The sequence below is a fragment of the Lithobates pipiens genome, unplaced genomic scaffold (assembly GCF_037356315.1).
Source record: "Lithobates pipiens isolate NorthernLeopardFrog02 unplaced genomic scaffold, aLitPip1_a1.2 Scaffold_30, whole genome shotgun sequence".
Lineage (NCBI taxonomy): Eukaryota > Metazoa > Chordata > Amphibia > Anura > Ranidae > Lithobates > Lithobates pipiens.
In genome coordinates, this window is record NW_027507791.1 from 39913665 (window position 1) to 39929957 (window position 16293).

The 16293-nt window shown below is 45.5% G+C and overlaps 1 long non-coding RNA gene across 2 annotated transcripts; it reads left to right on the forward strand.

The window, feature by feature from the left end:
- Nucleotides 1–1459: 1459 nt before the first annotated feature.
- On the forward strand, nt 1460–12294 carry LOC143942686 (uncharacterized). Of its 2 annotated transcripts, none has more exons than XR_013264818.1 (2): nt 1460–1764; nt 10207–12294. It is a non-coding gene; the product is annotated as an uncharacterized LOC143942686 (long non-coding RNA). The 2 variants fall into 2 exon arrangements; XR_013264819.1 differs by having other exon boundaries at nt 1460–1746.
- The last annotated feature ends 3999 nt before the right edge of the window (nt 12295–16293 follow it).

Below are 16293 nucleotides of genomic sequence, written 5' to 3' on the forward strand. Positions count from 1 at the left end.
TGTCTGTACTCAGCCTCTGTATGTGGCCAGGCTGTGGAAGTCTCACACATGTGGTATTGCCGTACTCAGGAGGAGTAGGAGAATCTATTTTGGGGTGTCATTTTTGGCATGTACATGCTATGTGTTAGAAATATTGTATAAATGGACAACTTTGTGTTAAAAAAAAAAGTGTTTTAACCACTTCCCGCCCGCCGGCCGTCATATGACGTCCTTCATTTTGTGGGGGGATATCTGAATGATGGGTGCAGCTACAGGCATCATTCAGATATCAGCTTTTTCAGCCGGCGATTCCCTATACCATAAGAATGATCATAGAGGCTGTTCCACTGCTTGATCGTTCTTACAGGAGGTGAGAGGGGACGTCCCCCCCCTCCCGCCGCCCTCCGGTGCTTCTACCGACTCACTACTACGATCAAAGCCAGGATTTATTTTTATTTTTAATTTTTTTATTTCAGGCTTCTCAGCCTAGAGGTGAGATGCGGGGTCTTATTGAATCCATATATCACTGTAAAGAGGACCTGTCATGCCATATTCCTATTACAAGGGATGTTTACATTCCTTGTAATTGGAATAAATAGGATCAAAACATTTATTTTTGGGAAAAAAGTGTCAAACTAAAATAAATAAAGTAAAATCAACAATAAAAATATATATATTTTTTTTTTAACGCGTCCCTGTCCCCGTGAGCTCGCATGCAGAAGTGAACACAGATGTAAGTCCCGCCCACATATGAAAACAGCGTTTAAACCACACATGTGAGGCATCGCTGCGAACGTTAGAGCAAGAGCAATAATTTTGGCCATAGATCTCCTCTGTAACTCAAAACATGTAACCAGTAAAAAAATTTCAAGCGTTGCCTATGGGGATTTTTAAGTAGGGAAGTTTGCCGCCATTCCGCGAGCGTGTGTAATTTTGAAGGGTGGAATGTTAGGTATCTATTTACTCGACATAACTTTATCTTTCACATTATGCAAAAACATTGGGCTCACTTTACTGCTTTTTTTTTTTAAGCACAATATCGTTTTTTTTGTTTTTTTTTAAATGTGTTCAAAAAATTGCTGCGCAAATAACATGCGAAATAAAAAGTTGCAACGACCACCATTGTATTCTCTAGGGTCTTTCCTAATAAAACATATATAATGTTTTCAGGTTCTATGTAATTTTCTAGCAAATAAATGATGTCAGAATTGGCCTGGGTGCTTCAGAACGCCTGAAGGTGCTCCCTGCATGTTGGGCCTCTGTATGTGGCCACGCTATGTAAAAGTCTCACACATGTGGTATCGCCGTACTCGGGAGTAATAGTAGAATGTGTTTTGGGGTGTAATTTGTGGTATGCATATGCTGTGTGTGAGAAATAACCTGCTAATATGAAATCATTTGACAAGAATGTCAACATTTAGAGTATAATTCATGCAATCCCATCGTTTACCTTTTTTTATCAATATCCTCTTCTAGAGCTGTTCTCCCCTCCAGAAATAAATATGACCCCATCCAGGGTAATAGAAGGAGATGAGATGACGGTGAGATGTGACACCAGACTGGATCCGCTCAGAGGCGGCACAGAGCTGCACTTTGCCTTCTACAGAGATGGACAGACTGTGCGGGGATACAATGTATCTGATACATACAGAGTGCCGTCATCTCAGCTGGAGGATTCTGGGAATTATACCTGTGATGTGAAGAAGAGATCTATCTCTGTGAGGAAGATGAGTGATGAGATCTATATCCAGATAATGCAGATACCCGGTGAGCTTGAAGAAATAAGTAAGCCTCTGATCTGTACATGTTCTGTCTCTAATATCACTTTATACAAAAGACATTCCTCCTGAGTAACGATGAGCCGAACACCCCCCTGTTTGGTTCGCACCAGAACCTGCGAACAGACCTAAACTTCGTGTGAACTTTAGAACCCTATTAAAGTCTATGGGACTCGAATGTTCACAATCTAAAGTGCTAATTTTAAAGGCTAATATGCAATTTACTGTCCTAAAAAGTGTTTGGAGACCCGGGTCCTGCCCCAGGGGACATGGATCAATGCAAAAAAAAAGTTTTAAAAACTGCAGTTTTTTCAGGAGCAGTGATTTTAATAATGATTAAAGTGAAACAATAAAAGTGTAATATTCCTTTAAATTTCATACCTGGGGGGTGTCTATAGTATACCTGTGAAGGGGCGCATGTTTTCCGTGCTTAGAACTGTCCCTGCACAAAGTGTCATTTTGCAAGGAAAAAAAGTATTTTAAAATCACTTTGAATTGTCGGCTCCCTTAATACAGAGACCACTCAATAAGTGTTCTCTATATTACGGAGCCGACTATTCATTCATTGATTAAAAAAAGCGTGGGGTACCCCTAAATTCAATTACCAGGCCCTTCAGGTCTGGAATGGATATTAAGGGGAACCCCGCGTCAAATAAAAAATAAATTGACGTGCAGGTCCCCCTAAATATCCATACCAGACCCTTTATCCGAGCACGCAACCTGGCAGGCCGAAGGAAAAGAGGGGGGGACGAGAGAGCGCCCCCCCCTCCTGAACTGTACCAGGCCACATGCCCTCATCATTAGGAGGATGCTTTGGGGGTCTGTGACCCCTCAAAGCACCATGTCCCCATGTTAATGGGGACAAGGGTCTCATCCCCACAACCCTGGCCAGTGGTTGTGGGGGTCTGCGGGCAGGGGGCTTATCAGAATCTGGAAGCCCCCTTTAACAAGGGGACCCCAGATCCCAGCCCCCCCGTTTGAAATGGTAAGGGGGTACAAAAGTACCCCTACCATTTCACAAAGAAAGTGTAAAAAATGGTTAAATAAGACAAACACACTTTTGAAAAATTCCTTTATTAAAAATAAAAAAAATTAAAAAAGATTCCAGAGGTGGTAATCCACTCTTGCTATCCAGTAACTTGCATATTAGCCTTTAAAATGAGCACTTTAGATTTCTCCCATAGACTTGTACAGAGTGTTCCGGCTTTTCGAATTTGCCGCGAACACTGCAAATTGTTCACTGTTCGCTGAATAGGCGAACAAGCAATGTTCGAGTCGAACATGAGTTCGACTCAAACTCGAAGCTCATCCATACTCCTGAGACCCAGTCTGTATAGATAGTTTGACAACTTGCTGACTTTAGAAGATCCACAGGCAGTGTTAGCCCACCAAGACAATGCTGAAGAGAGTCCATTGTAGTTTGTTCCAGACTGGCATATACAATGGATGTTTTTTTTTTGTTTGTTTTTTTCTTGCAGGTGAAAAAAAAATTTGATCTAAAATCCTCCAATTCTCTAAAAGTTTCTTTCACTTAGCAAAACTAAAAAAGAAACTAGCATGGCACTCAGGGAAGAAGGGAGTTCCTAGCTAAGGGCTGAAAAACAGCTGTGCTTACTATAATGGTACTTGTGGATCAGTACCCAGGGTGGCAGGGTAAGATGAGCAGCACCAAGACTCAACATTTACATATTTGAGGGGATTTACTAAAACTGGAGAGAGCAAAATCTGGTGCAGCTCTTCAAATAAAATAATCAGCGTTCAGTTTTATTGTCAAAGCTTAATTGAACAATCTGAGGTTAGAATCTGATTGGCTAGCATGGACAACTGCACCAGATTTTGCACTCTCTAGTTTTAGTAAATCAGCCCCATTGCGATAACTTATATTCTTTCCTTAGTCTTTATTCCCTTCCATTTTTCTCTTTCCCTTAATCTTTCATTCCACCCCTTATTCTTTTTCCCTTAGTCTTTTCTTTCCTTCCCTTATTATCGTTCCCTTAGCCTTTCTTCTTTCCCTTATTCTCTTTCCCTTTAGTCAACCTTCCCTTCCCTTATTCTCTTTCCCTTAGTCATTCTTCCCTTCCCTTATTTTCTTCCCCTTTAGTCACCCTTCCCTTCCCTTATTCTCTTTCCATTAGTCAACCTTTCCTTCCCTTATTCTCTTTTCCTTTAGTCGTTCTTCCCTTCCCTTATTCTCTTTCCCTTTAGTCTTTCTTCCCTTCCCTTATTCTCTTTCCCTTAGTCTTTCTTCCCTTCACTTTTTTTCTTTCCCTTTAGTTATCCTTCCCATCCCTTATTTTTTTTGTTTTACCTTTAGTCATCCTTCCCTTCCCTTATTCTCTTTCCCTTTAGTCATCCTTCTCTTCCCTTATTGTCTTTACCTTTAGTCTTCCTTCCATTCCCTTATTCTCTTCCCCTTTAGTCATCCTTCCCTTCCCTTAGTCGCTTTCCCTTAGTCTTAATTCCATTCCCTTAATCTCTTTCCCGTAGTCTTTCCTCCCTTCCCTTATTCTCTGCCCCTTTAGTCATCCTTCCCTTATTCTCTTTACCTTCAGTCATCCTTCCCTTCCCTTATTCTCCTTTTCTCTCCCTCTTCTAGCTCTCTCTAGAGATCTGTGTCTACCTTCAGTCAGAGAACTGTTGGAGAGAGGGGATGTGGGGATGTTGAGAGAAATAAAAAAAACTCTTCATAAATCAGGAAACACAAAGACTGTCTCTTCTGTTTTGACTGGTGGGATTAATAGCTGAAAGTCAGTTGAGAATATAAAGCAGACCCCATCTTGCCTCCATTCTAGTATTGGCTCCAGGAATGAGGCTCAGGCTCACTGTTATCATAGGTTTGTAGTGAGTCCCTGGGATTTGCAAAGTTCACAAATCACAAACCTTTGGCCCAAAAATATTCAGGTTTAACCCTAAAAATAAGGAATAAGGTGAGACAATATTCGAAGGGGTGGATTACCCAGTCCCCTTTCTATAAAAGGGTGAACTCAAAACAGCAGGCATATTGTCCATGTATGTTGAAGGTGTTAGGGAAAGATAACAACTCTATGTAAGGAGAGATCATTTTTTTCATCATTTATTATTATTATATTTAGTTTTGCCATTGGTACATGACCCCAATGGCCCAGTTTCTCACGCCTTTCGTTTAACAATGCGTGCTAATGACTACAAATTGCCAGAAAAAGATCTAGGTCTAGGGTGTGGTGGTAGATCGTGGATTGGGGTCTCTAGAAAAGCTCAGAGTGTCCACCAAAAAAGAAAAGAGAAGGAGACAGGAAAAGTCCTTAGATTGTAGTAGATTAATTCAGAAACAAAGATAAAGTGCTTCCACAATAAAAGGAAAAAAGGTCAAAATTGACTTACAACTGTTAAGGTTGTGCTCCCCCAGCAAGGGGGAAACGTGTGGACTGCCTAATGCATGGGTGGAAAAAGCCTGTCTACATGCAGGGTTAGTGTGGTCTCTCTCTCTCTCTCTCTCTCGGTCTCTCTCTCTCTCGGTCTCTCTCTCTCTCTCTCTCTCTCTGTTCTGTGGGGTTCTCAGGTGGGTGAATGATTTAGTGGGAAGAGTCAGGGCAAAAAAAGCCTCTTAGTACTTTGATTGGCAGAAGCGCCCGATGTGGTTGTTCAAAGGATAGGCACTAGTCTCCTGCTTTAGTAAAACATCCAATAAGTTTATTTCACCAAACAAAATGCATTTCATGGCTTTAAACGGCCACTTCCACAGTTTAGGGTTGATACGGTTGGTGTCTGGTATTAACTGGTAGTGTGCTAAGCTTGGGAAATATTATTTATTGACTAATGGGTGGAGTGTAGAGTTTGTGGTAGGGATGTCATCTAGGTATATGTAGAATTGTAGAATAATATTTGCCCCACAATACAGTAGATTCAGGAGTGTTTGCTGCAAAGTTTGTGATCTTCAAACAAGATTTAGGAACTGTAAAGCCGCATACACACGTAGCCGTCTGTCCGACGTACTTAGTCTGGCGGACTTCCCGCCAGACTGTCCGTCGGACTTTCCGAACGGGCTACTTGCCCACACACGGCACTTTTTCAGTGGACTAATACGGCGTACTAAGTCCGCCGTACTATCCACCCTACTTTTGAAATGAACGGACTCGCCTACACACGCGGAGGAAAGTCCGCTCATTTTGAGCGCGTCTCCAGGTAGGCGGGCCCGCGAAGGATACGTCGCTGGCCCTGCCGCCTGGTATGGACTTAAAGGGGAACCCAAACGCCAAAAAAAAATCGGCGTGGGGGTCCCCCCAAAGTCCACAACAGACCCTTGTCCGAGCACGCTACCCGGCCGGCCAGGAAAGGAGGGGCGAGCGAGCGCCCCCCCCCCCCTCCTGAGCTGTACCAGGCCGCATGCCCTCAACATGGGGGGTGCCTTGGGGAAGGGGGGGCCGCGCGGCCCCCCCACCCCAAAGCACCTTGTCCCGATGTTGATGAGGACAAGGGCCTCTTCCCGACAACCCTGGTCGTTGGTTGTCGGGGTCTGCGGGCGGGGGGCTTATCGGAATCTGGGAGCCCCCTTTAAAAAGGGGGCCCCCGGATACCGGCCCCCCACCCTGTGTGAATGAGTATGGGGTACAATGTACCCCTACCCATTCACCTGTAAAATAAAGTACAAAAAAAAACACAACACACAAGATAAAATTATTTATTGCACAGCTCCGGGGGTCTTCCGTCTTCGGGGGTCTTCTCGCCGGACTCCTCCGCTATCTTCTTGTAGCTCTTTTACTAGCGGAGGAGCCCGGCATTCTTCTTCGTCACCGCGGCCTCTTCTTCCGACTTCGGGGGTCTTGTCCCCCTCTTCGGTTCTTCTGCCGGGCCACTGCGCCTTCTTATAGCTCTTTTACAGGCGGTGGCCCGGTCTTCTGTTCCCGCCGCCGCATTCCGTTCTTCTTCTTCTTCTCCTAGAGATGTTGACTCGACGTTCTCTCCGGCCGCAATGCCAGGGACGCACTGCGCTGCGACTTATATAGGGACAAGGGGCGGTGTCACATGGGTTGATGTCACATGGGTTGGTGTCACATGGTGACCCCGCCCCCTTATGATGTCACAGTCCCGGAGGATGCTGGGACTGTCGCCATGTGACATCAACCCGTGTGACCAACCCATGTGACATCAACCCATGTGACACCGCCCCTTGTCCCTATATAAGTCCCCACGCAGCACGTCCCTGGCATTGCGGCCGGAGAGAATGTCGAGTCAACATCTCCAGGAGAATTTTTTTCGGCGTTGGGGTTCCCCTTTAATTACATACCAGACGGCGGGGCCAGTGACGTCTTCTTTGCGGGCCCCGCCTACCTGGAGACTCACTCTAAATCAGCTAACTTTTCTCCGGGCGGGAAAAGTCCGTTCATTTCAAAAGTACGGCGGACTGGCATACACACGGCAGGATTGTCCGCCGAAATGCGAGTCCGGCTGCAAGATTGGAGTGCAATGCCGCGTACACACGTAGCCGTCTATCCGACGGACTTAGAGCCGTCTATCCGACGTACTTAGTCTGGCGAACTTCCCGCCAGACTGTCCATCGGACTTTCCGAACGGGCTACTTGCCCACACACGGCACTTTTTTCAGCGGACTAATACGGCGTACTGAGTCCGCCGTACTATCTGCCCTACTGAATGGACTCGCCCACACACGCGGAGGAAAGTCCGCTCATTTCGAGCGCATCTCCAGGTAGGCGGGGCCCGCGAGGGAGACACCGCTGGCCCCGCTACCTGGTATGGACTTCAAGGGGAACCCCAACGTCGAAAAAAATGGGCGCGGGGGTGCCCCCCCCAAGTCCACAACATACGCTTGTCCGAGCACGCTACCCGGCCGGCCAGGAAAGGGGGTGGGGACGAGCGAGCGCCCCCCCCTCCTGAGCCGTACCAGTCCGCGTGCCCTCAACATGGGGGGTGCCTTGGGAAAGGGGGGCCGCGCGGCCCCCCCACCCCAAAGCACCTTGTCCCCATGTTGATGAGGACAAGGGCCTCTTCCCGACAACCCTGGCCGTTGGTTGTCGGGGTCTGCGGGCGGGGGGCTTATTGGAATCCGGGAGCCCCCTTTAATAAGGGGGCCCCCGGATACCGGCCCCCCACCCTATGTGAATGAGTATGGGGTACAATGTACCCCTACCCATTCACCTGTAAAATAAAAGTACAAAAAAAACACAACACACAAGATAAAATAGTTTATTGCACAGCTCCGGGGGTCTTCCGTCTTCGGGGGTCTTCTCGCCGGGCTCCTCCACTATCTTCTTGTAGCTCTTTTGCTAGCGGAGGAGCCCGGCTTTCTTCCGCGCCACCGGCCTCTTCTTCTGACTTCGGGGGTCTTGTCCCCCTCTTCGGTTCTTCTGCCGGGCCACCGCTCTTTCTTATAGCTCTTTTACAGGCGGTGGCCCGGTCTTCTGTCGCCGCCGCCGCCTTCCGTTCTTCTGTTCTTATCTTCTTCTTCTTCAGATGTTGCCTCGCCGAGTCCTCCGCTCACAATGACGGGGACCAGGCACGCGGCGACTTATATAGGGTCAAGGGGCGGGGTCTTCGGTTGATGTCACATGGGTGGATGTCACATGGCGACAGTCCCAGCATCCTCCGGGACTGTGACGTCGTAAGGGGGCGGGGTCACCATGTGTTATCCACCCATGTGACATCAACCAAAGACCCCACCCCTTGTCCCTATATAAGTCGCCGCGTGCCCGGTAGCCGTCATTGTGAGCGGAGGACTCGGCGAGGCAACATCTGAAGAAGAAGAACAGAAGAACAGAAGAACGGAAGGCGGCGGTGGCGACAGCAGACCGGGCCACCGCCTGTAAAAGAGCTAGAAGAAGGCGCCGTGGCCCGGCAGAAGAACCGAAGAGGGGGACAAGACCCCCGAAGTCAGAAGAAGAGGCCGGCGGCGCAGAAGAAAGCCGGGCTCCACCGCTAGCAAAAGAGCTACAAGAAGATAGCGGAGGAGTCCGGCGAGAAGACCCCCGAAGACGGAAGACCCCCGGAGCTGTGCAATAAACTATTTTATCTTGTGTGTTGTGTTTTTTTTGTACTTTTATTTTACAGGTGAATGGGTAGGGGTACATTGTACCCCATACTCATTCACATAGGGTGGGGGGCCGGTATCCGGGGGCCCCCTTATTAAAGGGGGCTCCCGGATTCCGATAAGCCCCCCGCCTGCAGACCCCGACAACCAACGGCCAGGGTTGTCGGGAAGAGGCCCTTGTCCTCATCAACATGGGGACAAGGTGCTTTGGGGTGGGGGGGCCGCGTGGCCCCCCTTCCCCAAGGCACCCCCCATGTTGAGGGCACGCGGCCTGGTACGGCTCAGGAGGAGGGGGCGCTCGCTCGTCCCCCCTTTTCTGGCCGGCCGGGTAGCGTGCTCGGACAAGGGTCTGATGTGGACCTGGGGGGACCCCCACGCCGATTTTTTTCAGCGTTGGGGTTTCCATTTAAGTCCATACCAGGCGGCGGGGCCAGCCCCGCCTACCTGGAGACCCGATCGAAATGAGCGGACTTTTCTCCGGGCAGGAAAAGTCCGCTCATTTCAAAAGTACGGCGGACTGGCACACACACGGCCGGATTGTCCGCCGAAATGCGAGTCCCGCGGGAAGATTGGAGTGTAAAACTACTTTCTAAGTCCGCCGCACTTACGGGTCAAAAAAGTATGCCGGAGGCTACACACGGGGGGATTGTTTGGCGGACTTGAGTTTGCCGGTTTTCCACCCGCTTGTTTGATCGTGTGTACGCGGCATTAGAAAGCCAAACCCAAGCAGATTTGCTCATCCCTAATTAGCTCATACTGAGATTATCACACTACAAAGGCTGGAGCTTACCAATTGTCAACTAGGGCTTGGAAGTTCTTCTGGAACAAGCATTGTCTTGTAGGCTCTGGAAGCTCCTGCGGTGACCACTTACGATCACTGAGCTGCTGAGGAACCTTCTTCTTCATCATTCAGATGGACCTACAGCAGTATGGTGTCCAAATAAGGCTCTGATGATGAGGATTTGCATTTCTTCCCTTCTTTAACCAACAACTATATATAACCACTGATCCAAGCCAAGTAACATTGTAGACTAAAAAAATAAATAAAAAATAATTTATATTTTTTTACCTAGCATGAAGACACTGGAGATAAAAAAATATTGTAAAAAGGTCTTCTAGGTAAAAAATACAATCAAGTACACAGTTGAAATTCACGTTTAAAGTTTTTCTACCAATGTATTTGTCATTTTGGTAAGTCAATTTTGTGACTTATGCTCCTCTTGGGCAGATGATGCACTTATCTCCCAGCTCAGTTTTGATGCTTCCCGTGTCACCTCTCCTCCTTTTATTGGAACATAAAACAACATCATTGCTTCTGTCCAATGAGAAGGAAGCTTATGCAGAATCTTCATATACACTCAGAATTTGTAACACTTCAAAATTGCACAAAAAAGCTCTTATAACATCCATCTCTGGTTCTCTCCTCAGATTACACGGTGCAGAATATAATACGGCTGGGGATCTCTGGATTTGTATTATGTGCTGCCGTATGTTTCACCTACTTCCACAATAAGTGGTAGAGAAGAAGAAGAACTTCTAGGAATCTGAGGACCTCAATGAAACATCTAACAAGTGACTACGGAAAAGTTCTTGGTTGAATTTAAAGGAACTTCAACATTTTTAAAACGTATATTCACAAAAAAACTGGACATTATTCTAAAAAAAATATGAGTGATTAAACTAATGAGCTTAAACACTGAATACAGTAAGCCGTGGACAAAGTAGAAGTCACTGAGATCACACCTTCAGAAGAGTTTAACAGGAAGGAAATAAAGTGGTTTTCTTGAAAAAAACTAAGATAAGATCCAAAACACAAATGTCACACTCTCGGGTGCTGCCGCTGCCATTCGTTGTAAGGGAAACCGGCCGGTGAAACTTTACTGATTATTTTATTTAACGAATGTTCCCAAAACTAAAGAATATTTTCCTCCCAGGTCCAGTCTCCTAAATCTCACTCATCCACTCTTGGCATTACACTTAAAGATGTTGTTTAATGAAACATGTAAAACTAAAGAGACCCTGTCACCAAGTCAAAATAAAAATGCAGGTAAAGCACAGACAGATTAAGTATTTTAAATTTGCATTTGCAGTATATTTGCTTTCCATAAATGATATTTTATTCGCTTGTATGGTGCCTTTGAATTTGCTAAAAAATGTGACTTACTCGAGGACAGTCAATTCCATGGCTCAGCCCCCTCCCTCATTGCACAACCTAGCCCTCTCTCTTCTGGAAGTGGCAGTTACTGTCCATGGTGGCCCAACTCCTCCAACCTTCACCTCTCTGGAAAACCTTTTATGTAGCAGCTGGGAGGGGAATGTTATTAAGTGTTTACTATTCTTGTTGGTATATCTCCCCCAAAAGGGTGTTTACAATTATTATGGGTAATTCTACCCCAAAAGTGCGCCTGTTTTTATTCTAAAGATAAAAAGAACAGTTGTGGAGGCAGCATGGACTCTTGTGGTACGATATGAACTGACAAAAGTCAGTTTACAAAAAATATAAATTTACTATACAAAAATACACATAATAAAAAAAGCCTTGAATACGTAGATACTAGACATTGGATGCTACTAATAGTGGCAAGTCCACTTATCTGACACAAATTGGAAGAAATTAGATGTATATAATGGCTCCGCACTGTTGTACACGAAAACTGTTCTTATTCTTGTTGATACACCTACCCTATAGGATTGCCAGCGGGTTGTAAGCCAAATTTACAATTAATATCGGTGCATCTTCCCTAAGAGAGCACTTGTTTCTATTCTTATTGGTACTGTAATAGAATGTATAAACAACTGACTCCATCTTAGATTCTCTTCCATTTTGAACTTTGCATGATTGTGAGTTTTGCCATAATCAGCTTAAAAGTTTGCATAGAACCACACCCTATGAGATATTGTGATTAAGCCGAATTTGTGCCAGCAAGTCATCAGCTATTTCTTGTTATCTAGTCAAGCAGCCTAATTCTTGATAAGAAAGTACTAAAGTGTAAAGTTTGAATAACCCTAAGCCCTTGTACACACGGTCGGAGATTCCGACGGAATGTGTCCTATCGGACCGTTTTGTCGGATAATCCAACTGTGTGTGGTCTCCATCGGACTGTGTCCGTCGGAGTATCCGACGGACCAAGTTTTACAACTTGTCCGTAAAATTTTCTGACAAAATGCTCCGATCAGACATACTCCGATCATGTGTAGCCTACTCCGACGGACAAAGTGCCACGCATGCTCAGATCAAATTCCTAGACCAAAGCTATTGGCTACTAGCCTGAACGTAGTCCCGTCGTAACAAATTAATGTCATCATGTTATGTACAATCGGATTTTCCGACAACTTTGTCCAACCGTGTGTATGCAACAGTTTCGGACAAAATCCGTTGGACAGAATCCGTCGGACAAAATCCAACGGATTTCGTTGTCAGAATGTCCGACCGTGTGTACAAGGGCTTAGACATGTATTTTTACTGGTATATATACTACTGTTGTATTCAATAAAGTCAGAGATCTTATGAACACACTTCAGCTTGTTTCTCGTGTCTAATGTGGTCTCCCACGGATCCGAGGATCCTGGTGGTCTGCCTGAATTAACCAAGGATCGTTGTCCAGAACCAGAATTCCTTTCAGGTACATCAGCACAAATAGATTGCCTTTACGGTGCAAACCGAGCTTACAATTCTTATTGGTACATCTACCCCCAAAGGAGTGAAAGCGCTGGTCTCTCCAGCAAGCATCTGTGTGATACAGTTAAATAAAAGTAATAACAATTTAATCTCGGTTGTGTGCAATTGTAGCTAACTTGCACTGTTTTGAATAGTCTTCTATCACTACATTAACCACTTCAGCTCCGGACCAATAAACACCTTAAGGACCAGAGGTCTTTTTGCAATTTCGCACTGCGCTGCTTTAACTGGTAATTGCGCGGTCATGCAATATTGCACCCAAACGAAATTTGCGTCCTTTTCTTCCCACAAATAGAGCTTTCTTTTGATGGTATTTGATTGCCTCTGCGATTATTTTTTTTTGCGATATAAATGGAAAAAGAGCGAAAATTTTGAAAAAAAAAGATATTTTCTTCTTTTTGTTATAAGAAAAATCGAATAAACTAAATTTTAGTCATACATTGAGGGCAAAATTTATTTAGCCACATGTCTTTAGTAAAAAAAATGTCAATAAGCGTATATTTTTTGGTTTGCGCAAAAGTTATAGCGTCTACAAACTAGAGTACATTTTCTGGAATTTACACAGCTTTTAATTTATGACTGCCGATCTCATTTCTTGAGGTGCTAAAATGGCAGGGCAGTACAAATCCCCCCCAAATGACCCCATTTTGGAAAGTAGACACCCCAAGGAAATTGCTGATGGGTATGTTGAGCCCATTGAATATTTATTTTTTTTGTCCTAAGGGATTGAATAATGACAAAAAAAAAAAAATTTTTTTTACAAAAAGTTGTCACTAAATGATATATTGCTCACACATGCCATGGTTATATGTGGAATTGCACCCCAAAATATATTCCGCTACTTCTCCCGAGTATGGCGATACCACGTGTGTGGGACTTTTTGGGAGTCTAGTCGCGCAGGGCACCCCGAAAACCAATCACCACCTTCAGGATTTCTAAGGGTGCAAATTTTTGATTTAACTCCTCACTACCTATCACAGTTTCGAAGGCCATAAAATGCCAAAATAGCACAAAACCCCCCAAAATGACCCCAGTTTGGAAAGTAGACACCCCAAGCTATTTACTGAGAGGCATGTTGAGTCCGTGGAATATTTTATATTTTGCCACAAGTTGCGGGAATATTACAAACTTTTTTTTTTTTGCACCAAGTTGTCACTAAATGATATATTGCTCACACATGCTATGGGCATATGTGAAATGACACCCCAAAATACATTCTGCTGCTTCTCCCGAGTACGGGGATACCACATGTGTGGGACTTTTTGGGAGTCTAGTCGCGCACGGCACCCCGAAAACCAATCACCACCTTCAGGATTTCTAAGGGTGCAAATTTTTGATTTAACTCCTCACTACCTATCACAGTTTCGAAGGCCATAAAAAAAAATGCCAAAATAGCACAAAACCCCCCCAAATGACCCCATTTTGGAAAGTAGACACCCCAAGCTATTTACTGAGAGGCATGTTGAGTCCATGGAATATTTTATATTTTGCCAAAAGTTGCGGGAATATTACAAACTTTTTTTTTTTTTTGCACAAAGTTGTCACTAAATGATATATTGCTCACACATGCTATGTGCAGAAGTCAAATTACACCCCAAAATAAATTCTGCTGCTTCTCCCGAGTACGCGGATACCACATGTGGGGGACTTTTTGGGAGCCTAGCCACGTACGGGACCCCAAAAACCAAGCACTGCCTTCCGGATTTGAATATAAAATGCTATAAAAAACAAACTAACCAGAGTCACCCGTAACACTTATACGGTGATCAGTGGTGAAAGGGTTAACTAGGGGCAATCAGGGGGTTCAAATTTTTATTAGGTAGTATATGGGGGTCCCTGGCGCTATATAAAAACCTGACGGGGAACCTAAATAACTAACTGGCTAACCAGCGTCACCAGTGACACTTATACTGTGATCGCTGGTGAAAGGGGGTGAAAGGGTTAACTAGCAGCAATCAGGGGGTTAAAACCATTATTGGGTAGTATATCGGGGTACCTAGCGCTATAAAAACCTGGCGGTGAACCTAAAAAAATAACTAGCTACCTAGCGACACTAGCGACACTGATGCAGCGTTCAGAAAAATTATCGCTTAGTGACACTGGCAAAAGGGGGTGAAAGGGTTAACTAGCGGAAATCAGGGGGTTAAAACCATTATTGGGTAGTATATCGGGGTACCTAGCGCTATAAAAACCTGGCGGTGAACCTAAAAAAATAACTAGCTACCTAGCGACTGTAGCGACACTAATGCAGCGATCAGAAAAACGATCGCTTAGTGACACTGGCAAAAGGGGGTGAAAGGGTTAACTAGCGGCAATCAGGGGGTTAAAACCATTATTGGGTAGTATATCGGGGTACCTAGCGATATAAAAACCTGGCGGTGAACCTAAAAAAATAACTAGCTACCTAGCGACACATGCAGCGATCAGAAAAATGATCGCTTAGTGACACTGGCAAAAGGGGGTGAAAGGGTTAACTAGCGGCAATCAGGGGGTTAAAAACATTATTGGGTAGTATATCGGGGTACCTAGCGCTATAAAAACCTGGCGGTGAACCTAAAAAAATAACTAGCTACCTAGCGACTGTAGCGACATTAATGCAGCGATCAGAAAAACGATCGCTTAGTGACACTGGCAAAAGGGGGTGAAAGGGTTAACTAGCGGCAATCAGGGGGTTAAAAACATTATTGGGTAGTATATCGGGGTACCTAGCGCTATAAAAACCTGGCGGTGAACCTAAAAAAATAACTAGCTACCTAGCGACACTAGCGACACATGCAGCGATCAGAAAAATGATCGCTTAGTGACACTGGCAAAAGGGGGTGAAAGGGTTAACTCTAGGGGCAATCAGGGGGTTAAATCTTTATTGGGGGGTGATAGGGGGCTACCCTGGACCTAACACTAACTGTCCTGACAGTTTTTACTGTCACAACTGACACTGAATGCATTGATCAGTAAAGAAATGATCAATGCAATCAGTGACACTGTGACTGGGGGGGGAGGGGGGGCGGGGGGGGGGATCGGGGGGCGATCGGGGGGGGGATCGGGGGGGGGTTTGTGTGCCTGTGTGTACCTACATGTCAGTGTAGTGTTGGTGCACACTTACTTTTACTGTTCTCCTCGTAGTCCGGTCAAAAAGACCGCCCCGAGGAGAATGACATCACTTCCTCCTTCCTGTGTAAACAATACACAGGGGAGGAAGCTTCTCATTGGCCAGGAGCGATCCAGAGGGGGTGGCCGAAAACCAACGGCCATCCCCTCATCACGGAGCGCTCCTGGACCGAATCGGACCGCCGTAACCAGCGGGAGGGGGTCCGATCGGACCCCCCACCCGCTGGAAGGCAATCACGTAGATGTACGTGATTATGCCTGCCTGTGCCATTGTGCTGACGTACAATGGCAATACGGCGGTCCTCAAGTGGTTAATGCAAAGCTTTTAACAAACGTGTAATCAAAGAACCAAACCCAACTTCTTTCTCAGATCTTAAATAGGAGTTCCACCCCCACCAATTAATTAAAAGTCAGCAGCTACAAATACTGTAGCTGCTGACTTTTAATATTATTACACTTACCTGTCCAAGGATCCAGCCAATTTCCCAATTGGCTCTCGGGTTCTGCCGCTGCCATTCACTGTAAGGAAAACCAGCTGGTGAAGCTGGTGGGGGAAGCAGGAGGGTGTCCAAACTTCTAAGGGTTGTGCCAGACGTGGGGACAGCTACCTGTCAAAAACAGGTACCCGCTCCCCACGAACGATGGCAAAGGTGGCAGTGGAAGGGGGGAGGAAGCAAACAAGCATAGCTTCGAATGACAGTTACTCAGTCATGCTACACTATACCAAA